General features: G+C 27.4%; 2 long non-coding RNA genes across 3 annotated transcripts; both read left to right on the forward strand.

The window, feature by feature from the left end:
• Position 1: 1 nt before the first annotated feature.
• On the forward strand, positions 2-2,326 carry LOC126552777 (uncharacterized). Of its 2 annotated transcripts, none has more exons than XR_007606195.1 (3): positions 2-1,076; positions 1,167-1,458; positions 1,969-2,326. It is a non-coding gene; the product is annotated as an uncharacterized LOC126552777 (long non-coding RNA). The 2 variants fall into 2 exon arrangements; XR_007606194.1 differs by having other exon boundaries at positions 2-713; positions 774-1,458.
• Positions 2,327-5,175: 2,849 nt separating this feature from the next.
• LOC126551852 (uncharacterized) lies at positions 5,176-23,649 on the forward strand. Its single transcript, XR_007605744.1, has 3 exons — positions 5,176-5,638; positions 22,289-22,412; positions 22,504-23,649. It is a non-coding gene; the product is annotated as an uncharacterized LOC126551852 (long non-coding RNA).
• Positions 23,650-23,914: the final 265 nt, after the last annotated feature.

A 23,914-nucleotide genomic window follows, 5' to 3' on the forward strand; every position in this document is an offset into this window, starting at 1 on the left:
AAAATAAATTACCATAGACTTTACACTAATAATTTAATGTCTATGTAAATTACACACTCGTTTTATTTTTTAGATTATAAAAAAGCAATATTACTAATACCTACTATTTAATTGAACTATGTTTTCCAAAATTGAATGCTATTCACAATAATTGTATGACAAACATTGAATATTAGAATATTTAGTCACGACTTTTTACGACACAACATTAATATCTGTTTCGATAAATATGCAAAATGTTTAAATATCTTATCTCCTCCGTTGAATGTTTTAATACATTAATATTGCGAATGAAAATTGCGATGCAATGTTCGATCCTATAAAATAATATTTTCCGGATTAAAACAGCTAAATCATTGTTCACCGTCCCATGATTCCAATCGACGTCATATATACGTGAACATCAATGAGGTAATTTGTGAATTTTATTTACAGCCGTAGGCCACTAACTATTAAATAGCTGGCAATCAACAAATACGTTCAAAGCAATGCACGAGTAGATTATTGGCATCTTAAAATTAGCTTTAGTGCATCGAGACCTACAACAGTCAAGATCCATCCAATGACATTTTCTCAGAAGCTTTTAGTGTTTTATTATTTAAAGAGCACCATGACTGCATAAAGATTTTGGTTTCATCTCATAAAACATAAATATCTTAAGATAATATAGTACAAAAGAAAGACTATAGTCATATTGTGTAAAGATTAAACATGTAAGTACAAAATTTAATATTTAAAATAATAATAATAGCGTAACTGATATCATCCTACAGTCTTCAAAATGTATTTCATTATTACGATTTTGGTTTCATCCAAAACTACGACATTAAGCGAGATGTATTTTTTATTATCCGCGTTTGGATATTGTAACATTTTTCAATGGTTGTTATGGTGCAAATGTTTGGAATTATATTAAAATAAATATATTAACCAATTAACCAGTAAATAACCGATACATATTCTATTCGTCGTGTTACCTCAATTACCAACGTTTTTGGCAATATAATTAGTAACGTTCATAGTTTCTTTTCCATCGTGCAGCAATAAGCTTGTTGTCCTTGATCGTTGCTCACTAGGTACAGCATGTTGTAATAATTATTTAAATTCTTTATGCATATAGTGCATTTTATACTTATTTATATTTTAAAAATTAATTGAATCTTAAGAATGAGATGTCATATAGTGAACAATGGTTACTTTATTTATTTGATGCATTAAAAGCGCTGTTTTTGGCGTTGACAAAATAAAATCGAGTGTGAATCTAAGATACACGTAACAGTAGACGATATTGAAATAAAAAAATCAATAAACGAACACATTCGTGATTCTAAAACAGCAAAAATCGAAAGAAATGTAGTAGTTAAACGCGTAAAACGGCGTGCAGCTGAAAGCACGGAATCCACATCAAGAGTCATAAATGAATGTCTGGCTGTGTTATATCAGAAACAGCTACAATAGGTATAATTTTTTATTGTGCTATAAAATAAACATAAATAAGCTAAAATTATAAATAAATTATGTTAATTTTGTTAAGTTTTTCGTATACATTGCCCATTCACTATTTAAATGTTGGTGACTTAGAAATTAAGTAATCCACTATTTTAAATAACTTTAGCATAAACAACAACAAAATTATTAATAATAATTTACGTATTAACATTTATAAAATAAAATTAAAAAAATAGGTACCTAGTAAATTAAGGAATAAACTATAAAAATGAAAAATAGACCTATAATAATATTTTACAATTCACCATTTACCTACTGATCGAATATAACCAAAATAAAAATAAATTGTTATAGCCCTGTGTTCAAAGATAAACACGTTGAAGTTAACAGACGAGAGTTCAGCACCAGTAAACTTTAAAAAGTTTTTAAGCTTTTTTTCGATATTTATTTACTGTTTATAAACAGTATAGTTATAGATTATACTACCTATTAATTGTTATGTTATTATAATATTTTTAGGGAGAAATTCAATCAAATTACATATTGAAAAACAAATTCGAAAAAAACTAAATAATATACAAACAGTATCCGATACATCCGAGGAATACGCATCTCTAAAAATACCTGAAATGTATACACATTACACATATTCACCATTTGAAGAGCGCAAAGAAATTTTTATTAGCAAATACTTGATACGGGCACATATAATTTTAATTTTATGAAAAAAATTGGAAATTTACGAAATTTTAAGGCACGGTTAGAACTTTTAAAATTTCACCTCTTCTTTTTACTAAATATTACTTAAAGCTTTTTACTTGCTGAATATTTAAATAGTGTGCATCCTATTATACATGAATTACACCCTGATAAATTTACAAAAACGTATGATCAACTTTTTAAAATGTTGATAAATCTATACCCTGAATTAAATCTTACATATATATCATTAGACTTTAAATTAACTGTTATAAATGTAATGAAATAATGAAAAAACATTTCCCAAGTACTATTATTTATGAATTTATGATTGTTCCTTTCCTTTTACAAAACAAAAAAAAAATGATTGCAAATTGTATCTTATAATGTTATTATATAATAACGATGCAGATTTTTCTATTTCTGTCAAAATGATAATTACAAATGCATTTGTTTACATCAACAATATTGACACAGCCAACGATTCGTTGGATGAATATTTACCAGAAGAACTTTAACCCTTACTTGAATGGTTTGAGGATAATTATGTCGGAAGATTAAATCGAAATAGATGTGGACGGAGACCCACTAGATTTCCACCATCAATTTGGAATTTAAATGAGCGAGTACTAAATAGTATACGTACACAGAACAAATAATCAGTCAGAGGCTGTCAACCGAAGAGTTAATGTTAAAATGAGAATGGTCCATCCTATTTTATGGTAATTTATAACGCCTTTAAGAAAAATTTAAGCTGTGAGGAATACATATTTATTTTAATTAGAATCATGAAATAGTCCCTCTAAAAAGCTCAAATTTATATTGACACAGACAAAAGATTTCTAAAAACAAATCAAGAATTAGGTAAAATTTAACGTATTTAAGAACCGTAGCATGCAATATAATATCTTTACGATAATATAGTTTAAAATTATGTACATTTTTCAGCAAGATATCAGTTATATGTTTTCAATTGTATTTTTTAATTAACTGAAATTTTTTTAATTAAATAATTTTTTTTAATCATTTACACCAAAACTACCTTACCGCAAAATTTTCTAGTTATAGGACATAATTATATAGTATTAGATATTGTAAATAATAATAGAAAGCGATTCTTCGAAGGTAAACGCTGATTTTCCCTTAAAGTTTTTACGTTTATGGGATTATTTTTTTTTTTTTTTTACATGATTTTAAGTTATTGCAAAACACATTTTCGAAGAAAAAAATGTATTTTTACTATTTTACAACGCGTTTAAACTCAATTAATATATAGTATCTCAGAATAATATTGTACTTTAAAATATAAAATTTAAAGTGTAATTACGTATGTTACTTTTCGAAAAAGTAAAAAACTCATAAAATGGCAATGACTTAAAATTAATTAAGTGTGTAAAAAAAAAAAAATTAGTTTTTAGAACATTAATACTTTTCAATGAAATAATTGTTTTATTTCTAAAAAAATCACTCGGAATTAACGGTGTACAGAATTACATTTGGAATGCTGCAAAAGATATACATCGTTTACTTTATTTCATTTTAAACGTGCAATTATTATTATTTGTTGAGACTAAATGAAAACATATACTTGAGTTCGTAGTTGATTAAAATTACAAGAGTGCCTTAAACGGTGCATATTTACACTCTATCTTTAAAGTGAGTAGACGATAAATTTTCATTTTGTCGACGTCATAGATACTATCGAAATATTAGTGACATTTTATAATAAATTATACACATATTTAAAATACTCGCTATAAAATATTATACACTTTTCACCAAAAGAATTTTTAATTAATACATTTTAAATTTGTTATGGTTATGAGTAAACATGTTAATTTTATAACGTTGTTATTCGTTTATTTATATGATCAGTGGTGTTTAGGCATTAAATTGACATTCTTTAAATTCAGGCAGAAATTGTTTTCTATATACTGTTTACATGTAAATATTATCGCAATTCATTATTATTATAGTTTCAAAATATTGAAGTGTTTTCATAGATATTGCACATTTTAAATGTTGTACACACTGTAAAATACCTACACTTGGACATTTTTGTACTCTTACTGATTAAAAAATTGTTTTTAATTTTATATCAAACTATCAACTAAATTTTTTTGTTTTACTACCTTCGTAATCATTTTTTTTTTAAAAAAAATCTTAACATTTAAATGTTACCTCGGAAATATTAAGAAAATAATATTTTTATCTCCATTTGTAAAATTGTTAATATACAATAGTTTGAATGTTAATGTTTTCAGAATATATTATTAATATTTGATTTACAACAAAATAATCAAAACAAATTTTATTTTTAATCAAGAACCTATAATATTATTTTATAATATTTTCACTTAAGGATACTACTATAAAGAACATAGGTATATTTAAATCCAAAGTATACCTACATATAAAAATTATTCAGTTGATTTATAAATTAAATGGATCTTGTTACTTCAAATGAACTTAAACGATTCAATATAATATAATACAATGGGAAAAATGAATACAACTATAAAGTGAATTTTTGATTTTAATGCATTTTACTAAGAAAAAATCCGATAACCCTAGTATCAGAATACGCATAAATATTTTCTATCATAATATTAAAATGTTAAGTTCAAATAACTATAAATACTATTAAATACTATTATAAATCTCCATATTAAAACGCGTTACTTAATATTTTACCTGTATAGAACGATTTTCTATAGTTTATTTTTATTTTATTGTAAGCTTTTATATGTATAGGAATTTAAGCCTTTAGAGATTTTATGTTTCATCTAAAAATATTGTATCTTACTTTATCTAACATAAAATGCCAAAGTCACGTAGTGGTTGTTGGTTTTCGATAAAATTGTTAAAAAAAATAAGTGTAACAATATTTTTTTCTTTACTCAATTTTAAAATTAATTATCAAGTACATGAAAAGTTTTCGGATGCGTAAAAATATTATATTCACCACGTAGATGGTTTTTTCTGTTTAATTAGAAAAAATTTTTTTTTTTTTTTAATCTAGTTGAAATAAGTAAATCTACGTTCACAAACTAAATTGTTTATGCACTTCACATTTCGTGAGCAAGTACCTAAATACGTTTTTGTATTACAAAGCAATAGTCATCATGTACAACACTACTCGTGTCGATCGAGTGTATCACGCCGTCTTGACATCGGTCGACCAAAATACATAGTCGCTGTGCCATATATACTTGACTGAGTATAGGTAGTACAATATACATTAAACACTCATCAGTCGCGTATAGCTCCTCAACGGAGTGTATACCTAAAGACGCCTTCCTATACAGCTTTCTGGAAATGTTCAGAGAAATCACTACAAGAACCCACCAACAATAGAACGTCTTATTTGGAAACCGCGATCAAAACAAACACTCGATCCATCAAATTGTTCCGGATCAAACTGAGAGGTCTAAGTGAGGATTTTCTTCGTCAAATACCGATCGATGGTTTTCTCCGGACGGTAGTCGAGGTATCCTTATTATTACTCTAATTATATTTATCTCGTTGTTTATACTATTTTTTAAAAATCCACGCATACATCGGTTAAATGGTTTTTTAGTCTATTAGCGGACGGATAGGAAGAAATATTCATTTATGTGTATTGTATACACATACAGATTTCTATTCGATTTGGAACAGCTTTGCCAATAAACCATTAAATAATACTAATAGATTTATCGTGTCTTAAACACCATCAAACTAGGTATACACATATTTTTAACACAGTAGTTTTGGGGGTTTTGATCAAATACAAAATACACGTCTAAATAACTACTTTATTCGATATAACTGATCGATAACGGATACTCTATAGTGTATAGGACATATAGGTATACAAACAAAAATTCTCGTGTAAGACTCTCTAAAAATTAAAAATATCAAAGATTATTGTTGACGTGTATATTATCGATAACGGATATATAATTAATTATTTGTGTACCAAATTTCAGTATTTTTTTACTTCAATAGATTTGGCTGTAAATTTCTCACTAATACACTCGCGAACATACACAAACAAACATGCCTTTTATTATTATAGATTCAATTATGCCTATCTTAAACATCTAAATAATTCGTGCTACTGCTACAGGTGGTGTATACAATTTAATTGCAAAAAATAGTACTTTTGTATTTCCTGCAGTGTCACCTAGCTATATAGACTAAGATGTCGTTAAAATACAATCACAAAACAATCCATAAAAAGTAATGGGTATATTCTTAGACTATGGGGTTATAAAAATGCTAAGTCTACTTTTTTCATAGACTTATTTTGGAATTAAATACATAAGTACCTAACTTTACTTGAATTCTAATGAATAATATTAATAGGCCTAACCAATACATGTTTCGGATTTTCCAATTTGCTGCTTTGCTATATTATATAGCTATTAGCTATATATTTCAAAAGTTTTTAAGTTTAATTTTGACCACATTAACATTGCACATTATAAACCTTTCGCTTTTTTCGAACGATTTACAATTGAAATACTAAATTTTATACTACAACTGCATGAGTACATGTATTTTTTCTAAATTATAATCATAATTACAAGACCTTAAAAATTTAAGTATTAAATATCAAATATAGTGTCAATATTGAAAACATATTACAACAATAATAAACAATTATTATATTTATTACATATCAGTGCATCACTATTATTATAACAGTATTTGTATGTTTTGATAATTTTTAAGTAGGAAAAAATTTTTTATAATTTTTAGAAGTATACGCCATACTAGTCATATCTACAGTATTTCGTATTATTTTATACATTGTGATTTTTATAGAAATTTTAATCATATAAAAAAAAAAAAAAAAAAGTTTTTAAAATTGGTTTTTATTTTTAATCACTACACAAAAGATAATGTAAAAAAACTTAGATAAATATAAAGACTTATTGCGTCCTAATTGAATATAGTTTCTGAAATAAATTGTTAGTTTGAAAATACTATTATAGGTATAAAAGTAAACTCTTAAACACTTTTTTTTAAAACATTAAAAATATTTATAATTTACAACCTTAAATTTCAGTACAAAAGTTCCGTTAATTTTACAAAATAATCCTAAAGGATAATGTACTTTTCAGTCGTAGTACAAAAACAGAATATTTAATTTAATTTGATATACATATTAGATGTATATTGTACATACATATAGATATACACATAATTTTATGTATAAATATGAACATTTTACAAGCTATTAATTTCTTTTGAGTTTTGAGAAGAAAGTATTTTTATTGTAACTCACAAACATATTTTCTACAACAAACTTTAGATTTTAGTTGAAAAATATATGAGATGCAAAAAATTGTTACGTATAGAAACTTTTCATTAGCTTAAAGCTGAGTTAATTACTTGTTAGCTTGACCCAAGTTGTTGCCATCTTATTATATATTCATAACTTGGTTTACAGTTTTAATTTTAAAATATTATCGTCTAAGAGGTTGATTATATATACGTGAATCAACAAAAACTTGCAAACTTTAAATAATTTTAATATTTAATTTAAATTTTTAAGAGCCAAAAATAATGTTGAAATACTCTATAGTCTGTAGGTAATATATATAATTATTAGTATATTTGTTATTAATGTAGCTCGAATCATGCTGAGAGTCTGAGGCTAAAACAGGAATATCAAATATATCAAATAAATACCAACACAGCTATATTGTGTTTCAAATTAACTACTTGAAAAGTGTAAATGTTCGTATAACTGTGCATAATATTAATTTAGGCCAAAGAAAGATTCCTTATTAAATGCTTACCATTAGTTCATAAAAACATTTTTTTTAATTTTAAGAACAAAAAATACATTAATTTTAAGAATCGGTTTAAAACTACGAATATAATATAATACTATAATAGTTCATTAAATAAAACATAATTTTAATATTATTCTTATAAGTAGGTACTTATGTAATTGCCACAATAGTAATAAAAATATTATGATGATAATTTTGATTTTTTTTTCCTTTAATTGTTAAGATTTATTCTAAAATGGTTGAGAAATTAAATCATTTTTAAACCTTATATTTATTTTTAACTGCTGCTTTATGCTAATCCATAATGCCTCGTAAGACTAATGAAAACGGCCAGGAATAATTTGCTAACACATTTAGTTGTATATTGTATTTATCTTTTCTCTCATAGCTCTTCATTAGACTCCGAGATTCCTTCGAACTGCAATGTCTCCTCACCCCTTAATCTTGACATATACCTGACAAGCCAGCCTATTCTTCTAGGTCTATTAAACAATTGCGCGACTCGTAGCGTTCATAGCACAATAATTCCTGTTGTTGTATCACAATATAACAATGACACTAGCATTGTACTATAATAAACTAGTATATTAATATTATATTATAATGAGGTTTAATTTATACGTTAAAGTTGTAATTAATTTTGTTTTAATTTTAAAATAAAGAAAATGTCACACACTCAGTGTTCTGTCAAAGTAAATAGTCTGTATTATTCACTTTTATTTCAATTTATTATTATCATAATTTTTTTTACTTGCCAATTTATTGTTCAAACATTATACTAAAATATTATAATCAGTGCCCGGATTTAAATATTACTTACATGTTTTTTCTGAACAGTCCAAAAAATAGTTAGGTAAGCTACAAGTTTGAATAATAGTCAATAGATCGAAAATATTTTGAATATTTTGGCATTTTTTGACATGTACTGCATATTTCTGTATTTTACGATTTTTTATTGTATATATATTTTATATTATTATACTGTTTTTAAATACATAATATATAATATTTTGATTATTTAAATTAAAATAACGTATTTATAGTTATATGTATAATCCATTTCATTTGACGAATTCATTTTCTTATCTTATCTAAAATCTATCGGGACAAGTAGTAATCGTAATCTATTATTGAGTAGGTTTTCGTGAATCATTCATCAGTCGTATTTGTTTCTTCGTGTAAGTCGTGATCCGAGTGTTCGTAATTTTCATTCGATGAAAATATTTTTAATATTAATTTTTCAGATTGAAATTACAATATTAATCATATAAATATAATATAATTATATGTTAACATATAAACAAATAAAAGACTTTTTTAGTCGATTTTTTTGCATATTTTTTATTTTATAGAGTATATTCATACAAAATAAGAGAATAAGTGCATATTTAATAGTGTGTATTTCTGAAATTTTTTAAAGAATATACATCCGGACCCTAATTATAATATAAAAATAGGTACTTTAAGATTGGTGATTACCAAATATCTTTGAAAGTGGTATTTGGCAAGGAGTTAACAAACTTCCAAATACTTGAGAAAAGGTAATTTCTTATGGTTAATAATTATATTAGTCTATTGATATAATATAATGTATATTGTATAGATAAACATATTTGATTTATATGCATTATTGAATTATATTCTCTTCAACATCGCCTTTTACATAGTTTATTCATAAATTAATTGAATCTTTTTTTTTTAATAATGATGCTAAAAATGTATAATAAGTTATAACCCCGGTTTCTAAAAAAATAATAGTTTAATTTAGGTATAGGTGCAGTTTTATAAATATATATTATATTTATATATACTATAAATGTATAACACAACTAAAATATGGAATTAAAATATGGAATTTAAATATGTATAGAACTGAATAAATTAGCAATCATGGTGTTTGATTTTTAAAATCCATATCTTTTTGAGTTCAAATCGTTTTTAACTACAAAATAACTTGCAGGTTTCATTAAAATTATTTTAAACGAATTTGTTTTTGTTGACATAAAGCTGCTGTTTAATAAATTTTTAACTCGAACGCATAACTAAAAACGCTACATAATTTCATATACATTTATTGTACGACCAATGTTTTGTAAGTACTTGTATTTGAATACGTTTTTATAATAATTCCACGACGATAATACGATAATAATAATTTAGACACTACCGAGTTATTTAAAAGCAAAACTAAATACACCCACACATAATCAGCTTATATTATAACCCGTGTAACACATCTTCATTATATCCATCCAAAAATTAAATTAACTCGGAAAATCGTTCAGACAAACATATTATTGCCTTCGCCGAGTATGTATAATGCATAATATATACGTACCTACTTATAACATATTACGTGTAGTATTACAAACCGAGACCGTGTCGCATGTTTTGTTTTAACATTTAACACGTGTCACATTTAACTTTTGCCATATTATTCTATACGTAGGTACCTACCCAGAAAGTACCGCGAGATTCTATATATAATACATACGAATAGTATTTCGTAACTTAATAACACAATGTATTACGAGAGGACGTGAAATTAAACGACACGAAAACATTTTAATATTACAATCGCGCGTACACAGCATTTACTCGAATATATAAATATATATATATATATGTAATAATAAACACACACCGTGCATTTCTTGGGATTTTTAAGTAAAATCTATTGCGAAGCGTCATAAATTCTATGAAATAATTGTCCGTATATAGTACTTGATTCTTTTTGATATTTATTCTAAATAAAACTTCCATTTTGTTTTCAAGATACTAAGCCGTATTTTCAATTTTGAAATAACGTACTCATCCTCGAATATTATATATCTTTAGCACACATTAAAACGAGTACCATTGAAAAGCTCAATCGATTCGTTTTTCAAACGAATAACCCTATACCTCGAAAATAAAATTCTGGTTAGTCGCATTCCTTAAATCACGTAACGTCGACCCCGCAAACATTTCCTTAGGGACGGTCTCGTGTATTATAATAATATATTATACGTAGATAGTGAAATATCTTGTGGTGGATGAAAGATAACGCAAACTGCAACAAAGAAAAACAAACGAATATTATTTAAAATATAACTTAAAGTTAATTCTGTAAACATAGACAGTATAGGTACTTAGTAAATAATATATAATATGCACTATTACTAAAGCATTTAAATAAACTTAACACAAAACGAGATCATGAGTTAAAAATTCATATGAATTTAAATGTTCAATATTAAAAATAAAAATATCTCAACGTGTATTTTTTTGTTATTTTAAATATTTTTTATTATACAATCTGTTCAAATAAATAAAACAATATGAGTGAATATGACGAGGGAAAAAAGATATAATTCACAAAACGAAGAAGCGGTCCCAGTAGAGAAACGTTTTTTTTTATTAACGTACCGACTTACCGTATTACATTTTTTCAAAAAATTTAATTTCATTTTAATAATAATAACTTTAATTCCAACTTTTTAATTAATTATTAATATTAACTGAAAATTATGACATAAGTCATGTTTTTCTAATTCTTTATTTTGATAATTATTATTATTATTATTACTACTAAACAATTTCAAATGTGATTATACTTAAATAGGTAATTTTAAAATTATTCATTTAAAACTTTTTAAGCACTCCTTTGTGAAATAGTGTTAATAAAAAAAGATAAAAGTTTTTATTTTTTTTCATTATCACTGTTTGTGTATGCAAGATATAGTATTACATGTAACATACCTATTTTGAGCGATCAATGGGTCTACCATCATAGTCGTTATACCAGCAGAGGTACACTTCAACGTACAATTTACGTACGGTACAATTCAGAAATATACAAATACATTTTTACTTACAATAACAATATTACCATGCCTAGCTGTTATTATATAACTGACATACAATGATCGTTTTATAGAACTGCATTTCACACTTGTCTGCCTCTTGGATACGTTTGATTTTCATTTCTTTTACAATATCTGTCAGCTAATGTTAAAGAAATGTATTATGATGAAATCAATAATCATACATACAATTTATTAGTAAACAAAGGCTTCGTGATTTTTGAAGAAAATTTAATAGGAACTACCGAAAAACTATAAAACATCTATTTATTCAAAATTATATGTATAGTTTTCAACCCACCGTCTGATTAATTTGGAAAATCCTATTTAAAACCCCCTAAACTTACCCGTTAATCTCGTTAACACGTCACTGCTTTATAGATGCTTGTACTGCCTATCTAGTAGTCTGTGCCTACTTGACATAAATCAATGTTGCATTCATCCATGGTGGCTCTATGTGTTAATATTAGTATCGCTCGACTGCACACCTACTTTGTGAATCGGAGAATTATGTTGTAACGTCGTTGCATTTTTATTCAAATAAATATAGATACTTGTTCAAAAACATATTTTAAACATTTCTAGGCGATGATTCCGTGTATTAAATATTTATTATAATTTTGTGTTCGTACTGATAGAAAATATATTTTTGATGTATTTTAATATCTAAATAAATGATATCGTGGGATTTAGGATTAGAAACTTTCAATCTTTCAGATAACTGTCCCTGATCTGTTTTCCAGTATTATATTAGTATTCGTATGCTATTAAAATACATAAAAGTACGACATTTACGAGTGAATGCAGTTTTTGGCAAACTAAGAATACTCGGAATTTATATAAATGAACGACTATATTTTAAAAATAGTTTTTTTCTTAAACGGATTACCGAGTATCGCATTTATAGCAGATACCTAATCATGAACATAAAATTGTATTTATATACTAAAGATTTATAATTTTTCAGAAGTCTTACTCGCAAATCAACAAATTCTGCATTTTTTTTATTATTATTATTTTGTTGTTTATTCTGAAAATAACTGCGAACAGCGAGAACAAAAATAATTCAAGGCCAAATCGTTTGATTATCTTTTATAGTCATGTTCGATTTTTTTTGCGCATAGCCGAAGCGGCCACCGCGATTAGTCCCATACAGAGTATTATTTAACATTAAATGTTATTGTGCTGACGGCACTCGAGCACAGTGAGTGCGCGTCGATTGCACAACACATTTTGGGTTAAGACTCTTACTCGATAATATTATATAATAATATATTTCAAGTAGTGGTTCGTGATCTATCAATAACGGTTAAAACGACTGATGAACCGATAACCGAATATATTGTATTGGACAATGGGCACTATATATATTCGCCGATCAGCAATCTGCGAAAATAAAAATACTGCTCAGCGGACGAGAACGTTTTACAATACCGCTCTTACACGAGTATAATATATATACCTACACGATTACACACACACACGTTTTCGGAGGTATTCCGCAGTGGTCCTTTTCTTGACGTCCTGCTGCCACCGTCGAAGTCGAAGCCACAAGTGTCCAGGGATCTATTAGTCACTTCAACAGGCGGCGGCGGCGTTGGTGGTGGTGGTGGATAACAACAACCCCCGTGCGCGCAACTATATACTTTAGGACTACTGTGGTAAATGCTGCCAACTATAAACGGAGAAACGTTTAACGGTCCTTTGCTCCTTTTGCTCGATCCTTTGCTACTCGCTCACCCTTCCCCCCCCCCTCTTCACCTGCTACAGCTACACGCCAAAGTCTAATCGATTCCGACAACCAATACGCCTCTGCACGGTCGAAAGTACGTCATAAACGATGCCAAAAATATCACGTAGAGAAACCTGCGAGACATCTCTGGCTTGATTAGTGATACTATATTGCTACATCGCATGGACAGGACGGTACGTATGTCTAATATAATATTTGCATGTATATTGTGTTGCATTGTAAATGTTGTAAAATGTCCAAACTAAATTGTAATGGTACCATACATTTTCTATATTCGTCGGTTAATATTGATATTACATATTTTATATTGCTACATTAAATAGTAATTGATTTTGTTGTTATTAATACGGTTGGTCGAATTAATTTTAAAACATCACATTATATAGTATGTTGTATTATTGACTTTTAACTTTTTGAGTCAATGCCGACTTACCACACAGAACAATATGATTGGAAACGATGTGAATAGGTTCGTGGTATAGGACATAGGTTATAGGTACGTATGAAAAAGCAATAGCTTAACATTAATCTAAATTTTTGGAAAATAATAATATTATTGTTACTAAGATCGTTTTACTTTGATTAATATATCCCCACAAAATTTCAACTTTAAAAGTTTATAAAAATAAAATTGCACTTTTTTTGTAGTTTTGGGTTTTAGGAAGCAGGGTTATACATGAGCAACCAATAAATATTAAATATTCAACTCTAAGCTATAAAAATTTAACATTTTATAACATTTTAACCACAAAATAATAAGCTAATTTTCGTGATTTTGATTAATTTCGCCCATAAATTTGAAATGCTTCAAATGCTTATAAGGAAAAAAATAAATCTCGCCTTAAGTATTTTTAAATTATAAAATATATCAGCTTGTGGCGAGAAACTTGTATACTAAATATTCAAACTTTATGATTGGTACTAAAAAACCGTTGTCGATGGATTGGCGCGAGACACTCGTTCCGCTTCGATTAATTTCAGTCAACTTATTAAAACGAACTCGAAAGTTTATGCTTATAAATATTATATTATACCGTGTTAATATCAAACACTAACGAACACTTTGGGTATTTTAAATGTGCTTGTTTTTGTTTTTGTTTTTCGACGTACGCACGTCACGCCGGCGGCGGCAGCGATCATTCGCTCGTTCGAATATAGTTTCTACATCGATAATATAATATTATACGAGCTTGCTAGATATAACGGAGCGAAAAAATTATATTTTTATTGGTGTTTGGAGATGTTTTTTTTTTTCACAACACCTGAGACCGGTCAGCCGAGTATATTATTATATATATATAGGTACACAACACACATACATTTCTCCCACGATATTGCTTAAATTTTTTTTTCCAGCAGGTAAAACGTAAAAATAGGTACGCGCGATATAAACTCTCGGTGGCTCGCGGGGTGGCAGCGAAGGCGGGACAATGTTCTTTTACCGCGGGTCGGTCGTAGGTACATAAAAAGTTCATGGGTTGCCTACATTCAACTATTATATATCTGTCCCGACTCGTCCGCCACCGCGAAGCTCGTGGAATAACGTCAATATCATCGCATAGGTGTAGGCCACGTGTAAAAATATTTTCTCTATGTTTTTCTTCGCCACCCGTCGTATTCGTGAATATTATTTTGTTTCACCGCCGCCGACGACGGTGTTGCGGTGCGCATTAGACGCGTTCAATAATAATAATTATAATTAAATAATATCGTATTCGGTAAAAAACGACGTTGTACGCGATTATAACACCGCAGCAGTGAACGATCGTCTTCGTCGTAGTTTTTCGGTGTAGGTCGTTTGATTTGGCTCGTATATGACGTATATTCCGCGGCAAACGCGTTATGTCTGTTACCTATACATAATAATGATGCGGTTCGGTGCGAAGGCTTTCGGAACGGTGTCGATAGCCGTCTGCCGCGGCGGTGGTTATCTGCGCTATTTACGATTCTGACGTCAAGCCGAACAAAACGTCGAAGAAAATAGAAACCATCAAACGACAAAATATTATTACTATCAACGATAGTACGTACAAAGCACAATACACTGTCGCGACTATATAGATTTCTCAATAAATCGTTTGCTTACTCCGAATCCGCTACAACTAGGATATTTAGTAAATAATAAGTTACAAGCAAATATATCATATTGTACACAGTAATAAAATGTAAAATTAATGCTGTCCAGTTCTATATTTTGTACACAACTACACCACATCAATGCCCCATAGCAAACGACTTTCGTTATAATTTAATTTCGATGTCATTACTCACGACTCTAACTCCGTAGATTTTCGGTCGGTTCTATATTAAATAACATTTGGTCACAGATGATTTAGGTTTAAAATATAAACCCGCATTAAGTCGTCGATGTACAATATAGTCCCGAAAGAAAATAGATTCCAATATAAAATATTTGTGACATCTAAAGCTTATATAACACTGAACGACTGATTGAATCCAACAGTTGATATACTGGTCCACCGTCGACGATTGTATTGTAACGTATTGATAAATTAATATCATATCAGACAAGCGCGGATAATGTTATTATCTTTATTTCAAAATAAATACAAATAATTCAATTGCAATTTTATTTAAATTGACATCTGTATAATATGTGACAAATAACGATATATGATTTGTGTTATCAATTCATTTTTTAATTCAAAAATGTCCGCGAATAGTCTGCAATCCTTATTAATTTTGTTACCCATATATTTATATGTCATTACAATCCACAGCCTGTTTAAAGAATTATAATTATTTTGATTTCCTGTGTATTAATTGATTTAATTTGTATCTTCATTATTTCAATAGGCATGCATGCTTATTAGATTGACACACGAAAACGCTTAGCTTTTACTTGTAATGATGAATTCATGACAGAAAAATATAAAAAGGTACACCAATAAATGTAAATAAAAACTTCAATTACAATGGCCAAAATAACTTGTACTTATTCCAAATATTCTTTTCAATTTTCATTTTGAATACAAATTTAAACAATTATTAGGATTTAACTTCAAGTCATAATATTTATACTACAAATTTCATTCCGCAATTTGTGATGCTCGCACGTATTGTATAAACTTATATTTATAGTAATTTTATACTATTGTAAATATCACATTTCTAAAAATTGGTATACTGTTTTTTTTATTATTATTATTATTTGACGCATGGCTTATCTCGATCTGAGGTACTAGTCATTAAGTTACGGAAATATAATACAAGTCAGGAATGTGTAGGGTGCTTCAAAAACTAGGTACATTTAAGTTTATCAGTAAACCAAATTTTTTGATTTATTTTTCATACTATACATATACTGTAGTCTGTAACATATAGTGGATGTGCTCAGTATAAGGAACGATATTACCGGATTGTGGTAAATACATTTTTTAGATTCTCTTATGAACGCAAAACAATGTTAATAATAATAATAATAGCGTGAAACATTCTAGACACCATTACGCATTTATACTAAAATATACGACGGTATAATAATATTATATTATATAAAGTCAAGTACTCGGTTATTTTGCATTTATCTGTCAACCATTTCCGCGAAACGTCAAATTTTAATGTCTTATCCCGTATTAGCGTTATTACAGTGACCGTCTTCTAAAATCTTATTATACGCCGTGCATTGGCTGTATATATTGGATGGTTATATTATTATTATTATTATTATTATTATTCGTATTATTATTATTATTATTATTTGAGAACAAACGAAGGAAACTGCAGCCGAGTTCAGATATTAACTTACTGCGTACATTTTCTATGTTATTATCATTATTATTTTTATTTTTAATGGACAGACTAATTGTCTAACGAGAGTCTCGTCGACGGCATTAAATTACAAATCGAATATATACTGTTTATTTGGATGTGACGGATAATTGGGCGCCATGTCCGGATACGTGTATGAGTATAATGGACCCTTTCAAAGAGACGGAAAAACAAGTATAATTGGCCGGAACGGAACAAGCACAGATTTGAATACATACTATGCGCAGATATGGTATAATTGTGTTGGATATAATCACTTTCAAGGAAACGCAACTATATGGTATGTATATATATATACTGCACTATTAAACCGCTGCAATAAGCCACGTTAATTTTGGTTTATTAAAATCGTTACACTATTATAACAGTCCATAATGATATTATTACTTGTATTGCATTTCTGCAAGGAAGTAGAAAGAAATTAACGTTAAAAGCAAGCTCAGTTCTTCTCGAAAATTGTAAAAATTCCTTTATAATTGGCTATTACCTACTTATATAATTTCTCTGCCGATATATATAATTATATTTTTTTCAGTTTCCTATGGCAATTTATAATAAATTTCCAATTTATATTGTCATTAAATGACATTTTTTTTATTATCTATTTAAGCATTACACTTGAGTAAGCCGTTTTCCGCAAAAACGCATAAAAGACGTGATTGCACCACCGATCGCTCAAACTTTAAATTATACCTAATTAGTTTGTAAATAATTATGATGTAGAATTTCGAAATTAGACTTGAATGTTTTCAATCCGTTTCATATCTGTTATCTACATAATTTTAATAACAAAATCGTCGTAATATTTGTAATTTCATTTATTTATGTTCACAATTATTTCATTATATACTACTCTTGCTTTCAAAGGATTGGAAATATCTGGTACAGAAGTGTAATCGTGTAGATACTGTTTGTTTAATTACATACAGTCAGTGACGTAACTACTGATCCGGAGTGTTCCGGATTCGTATAGAATATGGTTTATAATAATATGAATAAATTATCAAAGTAATTTCACCTTATGCTAACAAAAATTGTAACACAACAACTCTATGAATAACATTTCATATATTATCGTATCACCCATCAAACGAAATATGAATCCACCCATAAAAAAACTCTATAGTTGTGCCACATTAATTGTATATATTATTTTAGAAGATGTATACTTTACATTAGTTGTATTATATTGTAATTGTAGTTACTGCTAAGTAAATTAGTTTTCAAAAAAAAAAATTTAAAAAAAAATGATGTGTACTTACTCTACATATAAATATAATTTGTAAATTAAGATACTCAGCGATAGTAACTTCTTACAAATAAATACATTTTCCTAGACTCTCTTTCCTCTTCTTATTATCCGACTAGTCATAAGTTTATCGGATAAAGTTCTTTGTAGTTTCATACAAAACTTTTCCTCTTTTATCAAATTAATTCTAAATACACTCTAAAAATATAAATATTTAAAAAAAAATAGAAGTTATTATTTAAACACAAAATAAAAATAATGATGATAATCTGTGTTATTATAAGCTTATACTCGTAATATGAATTGTTAAAAAGTAGTTTATTTTTAACAGCCTACAAATTCAGTGGTATCTGCTGGATAAGGATAAATAAAGACTATAATCTCTAAATGTTAAAATTTTTAGTTATTAATTTTTTTTTTCTTTAATAAACTAACTTTAACATAGACACTTTTCATCATTTTTTACATAGAACTTATTCTATGAACAAAAAAAATGATTTAACTTTAATACTAAAAACCACAATTGTTCAACAGTTTTGAAAATTTATTTCAACGATAGCCTACGTTAAAAAAAATCTACAATAAAAAAAACACTATAATGTACTACATTTTAGTTTTGAATGCACATTTTTAAAAATTATAAATATAGCTACTAAAATCCTTCAGCTGAAATATATTGATTTACGTGACGCTTGAATTCTATATATATATATATAATAGTATCACACAATGTTGCGTCTAACGTCTTAAAAGCATTAATATATTTACCAAACAGCAGTATTGGAAATGTTAATTTTAAATTCAATGATAAATCATTGCGGTTCCAAGCGAGAACGGGTTTTCAGCAAGATTTATAAAGACATTTTATTGTACGTGTTACTATTAGTAATGCGATAGTGCGATAGTTTGAACTATTTTGCCGAGTACAAATTGCATATATCTACTGTATGGTAATAATTATATTATTATTTCATATATTACTAATTTTCTATTAACGTATAAATCAATAACGGTGTGAATAGGTTTGTGGTGTAAAATAGTTCAAACATACTCTAAATATTTTGAAAATTTCATTGTATACACTAAATAATAATATAAGTAGCAACGAAAACCTTCAAGTTCCTAGAAATAATATTTATTTTAAATTACAACAAAATAATTAAAATCGTTATTTTTGTTCAGATATCCAATTTCGTTAAAAATTTAACTTCAATCGCTTTTAAAACTCGTAGGTAGGTATTTGGCGATTACTCTAAATTGTTTTTATAATTTACAGAAAATAAAAGCTTATTAGAAATCTTATTATAAATTTTAGCTTTTAAAATATAATAATTTTGTAAAAATATTTAATACTAAACAAAATTGGTATTTATTTTATAGTATTCATTCAATGATTGAAAAGTAAATTTACATAGTCATACATAACTTATGATAAGTATGAGTAATTATGAATTTGGTCTCATTTTAATTGTAGGTACTCAGATGTTTCAATCACACAGAATTAGAATTTTGATTTATTTAATAAAAATCATAATACATCATCGTATTTTAATAATTTTAATTTCAAAAAAAATCTATATAATTTTTTAGTAATCAAAAATAAGTTTTCAAAAGTCGGTCGATTTGTTTGTATTGAGGTAAATTATCGGTTTAATTACAAAATTACGTTATTAGAACGGTCTTATGTAAACAATTCAGTATAACATGGAAAATTAATAATTATATTAAATTAATTATTAATTAGGCAACCAGCTATATCGTGGTATTTTGTGTATTTTGCCATGGCTCAAACACTGTTATTATTATACTACGCAAGAAGTTTGTGGAATTATTAAAAAATCGAGAAACTGTTTACTCAAGTCTCGAATTCGTATTTCTAGTATAGGTATCTTAGCCTCAGTAGTTTTCAAAACTTAATTAAAAATTAATAATTACCCAAGCTTTTTTAAAAATAAATATATATATATATACAACTTTAAAGTTACTCCTACTATTTTTGTTCTAATAAATTTTACTTTATCATTTATTATTTAGAATACATAAATAGAAAATAAAACTATATAACGAACAAAATATTGCATAAAAACTTTTAGTTGCACCGTTTATATACGAAATAAAAATTTTCTCGTTTAATAGGAGTATCGAGTATAGAAAAATATCAATAATCAAACCGTTAAACCACGAACCTATCTGCGATAATACTATATATATATAACGGTGACGGTATTATAATTTGGTTTTACCATAATTATTACAAAGGTTTATTAGCACTGAGCATTGATTATATGTACAATGTGTACGGTTTTTACTAATACATACACAACGCTATTAGATTTAGGCGTACGTATTTGCTTTTGTAGTTTCAATCAACGAAAATTCTGTAATTTATTTTAATTGGTATGCCGGAATGCATGTGTATTATTATGTAACACATGTACATTGTGTGTACGGTAAGCAGTCTTATCTTAGTCTCAGTTAACTGTTAAGTCGCACATGGTTCGATCGTTTCAATTCGCATCTACGCCTATTTTAAATCGTACGTGGTAAAATAAACCATCTCGTATTGCATAACACTATTATAATTACAATAACGCTCATATTTGAGTGATTATCGTCACATCTCGTTTTATTAGAGTTACGCGATTTTTAACAGTATACGTAAAAAAAAAAATAATAATAATAATAATAATAATGAAACGGAAAAAAAATAGTTTTTTGTTTTCGTTATTAGGGTTTAAATTTATTTATAGTGTCACTACAGCAGTGGTGGTAATGAAATAATGGTATAACGATAATCCATGTATAATTTATGTGTTGCTGTCGTTTAATCGGTGCAGTATATATATATATATATATATATAATGTATTATTATATTGTATACAAATTGAAATCGAGACAGTACAACCAAAAGTCTATTTAATTGGGCAGGCAATATTTTTTCCCAGTCACTTTTCGATTTAATTAAAACAGAGGAAATGTTGTCTGAGGGGAGGGGTGTTTCGGAAAGGTCGGCGCAGAAGTGCGAGCAAGGGGCATGACAAAAACACGCAATTCCCTAGACCTTAAATTACGAAGACTGCCTTAAACCAGTACTACAGGAACTTAGAGACGTTTACGCCATAAATCTATCTCACTAGCTAAATTGTTTGTCCACTCTAAGAATCCCCTTCCCCGGCTTACAATACATTGCTGTGTAAGAACGAACGCTGCAGCGGTGTTATCAAGCCATAGATCAATTTTCCAGCACTCTTCCTCCGCAGTACAAAAACTGTCAGTGTTCCAGTTGAAATTTGACGTTCGTAAGGTATTTTTTTAAATTTAATTCCGAGAGTGGCCCATTCCTTTGTTCTAAACGAATAATAAACGTTAAAACGTAATACTTATACCTACCGATATTATTATTCAATATTTAGTATATTATAATATTACAATTTGATCAGAGCAATCGATTATTAATGAATATATTATATAACAAAATAGATATTTTTAATTTCTCTATCTTGTAGTTTCAATAGTACCTACTGTTACCCTAACCTAACCTACCTAACCACAAAATCGAATTGTGATTACAATTTTTTATCAGATTGATTTGTTTTGAGGATGGTATTATTATTGGGCATGCAAACCTATAAGTCTCACAAAACATCTATCAATATACTAATAGTTATTACTTATTAAATATAAAATACGTTTTTTTTTCATATTTTTCAGATGTACCTATCGTTATTTGATATTACTACGTCGGTTATTGAAAATCCGGTCGGCTGCAGAAATGGATTCCATTGATTTTATTTTTTCTTCGTCCCTAGTCTCTCTCTCTCTCTCTCTCTTTATAGTAAATATTATGTGTGTGATATAACAGATATATGTTTTTATCCTTTTTTTAAACTTGCGTATCTATATTTTTTTTAATGTAATTTTTACAGTGTTTTCGAACTGCAGTTTTCAATCAAATAGAAAACCTACTACAAAAATAACTATAACACTTTTTATGTAGATAAATTTTAATAACAAGTTAATTTTGAACGAGTGGTTTTCTTCTTTTATCGTGTTCTTATTTTGCTAGTTGTTACGAGTTAGACTAATACGAATATTACCAATTTCAATGTATTACTTTTAAAATTTTCAAGAATGTTTGACCTACATGTTATTATTCCTGTTTATAAACTATTATTGATTTTTTTGCTCGTTAAAATACCGATTAACTTAATGCTATAATTGAGTAATAAATATACGTTTGACGCCTGCCATGCACGTCTGTCCGTTTCAAATGCTGTTGCTATTGCGAGCCTTAACAATAGATAACATTATTGTCGTCTCAAAGACATTTTTGCTTCTCAATCCATTTCCGTTGGGGCTTAGGCCAAATTAATTGTACAGACAGGTATACCTTTACAATAATATTGTTTTATTGGCATTTAATTATTAATTAAATATTTTACTGTCATATGTCGTACAAACTATAAAGTATTGCAGTGTGCGCTTGTATTATATATTGTATACAAGTAAATAGCAGTCATTATTTATCACGGCGTACTGGTGAAATATGGTTACTACTTTCAAGAATTTCAGTTTGCACACATTGGATTGGATTAGACTGCAGCGTATAACATTAATTATTGGTTTTAATTTAATTTTATACATTCAAAGTATTTTTTTATATATAGGTACCTATATTTTTATTATTTTTATATAATAATAGATAATAAATAATCGAAAACAATAATACGGTGCACTGTTAAACTGCTTCGATCTCCATTCCAAAACATCACAAATAATTTGAATTGAAAATATCGTCTTAATAACGTGAGTACCTATATTACTACTTTGTCCTTCAGTCGCACCATAGCGGTTATTTGATTCAAATTATTTTTATATTTTCGATTATTCTAATATTGTAATGCATTGATACCCATGTTATAATAACACATAACGGTTATTTCGAATAATTTTAAAACGAGTAAATAAAATATATATTTAGGTAGGTTGGGCGTATAATAAAATAATTCACTATATGAAATTAATATTGTAATTGCATATCGTATAATTATATCATCAATACTAATTGGCAATCGGCAATTTGATTTTTAGAATTTTCATACATTATTAAAACGATTTCAAACAAACTGAAGTGGGTTGATTTTATTTTTTCACATCTAATTACTAAAATAATGTTAACATTAATTTTTTTGTATTTGATTTCGTATTAAACCGAATATTATCTACCCATTTATTTTAGCGATAACGACAGTATTATCATATTTGTATACATTTATTTTAAACACAATAGCCTATATGACATGAATTGATACATTACTAAATAATAATACCTGATAA

This window comes from Aphis gossypii, chromosome X, assembly GCF_020184175.1.
Source record: "Aphis gossypii isolate Hap1 chromosome X, ASM2018417v2, whole genome shotgun sequence".
NCBI classification, from domain to species: Eukaryota; Metazoa; Arthropoda; class Insecta; order Hemiptera; family Aphididae; genus Aphis; species Aphis gossypii.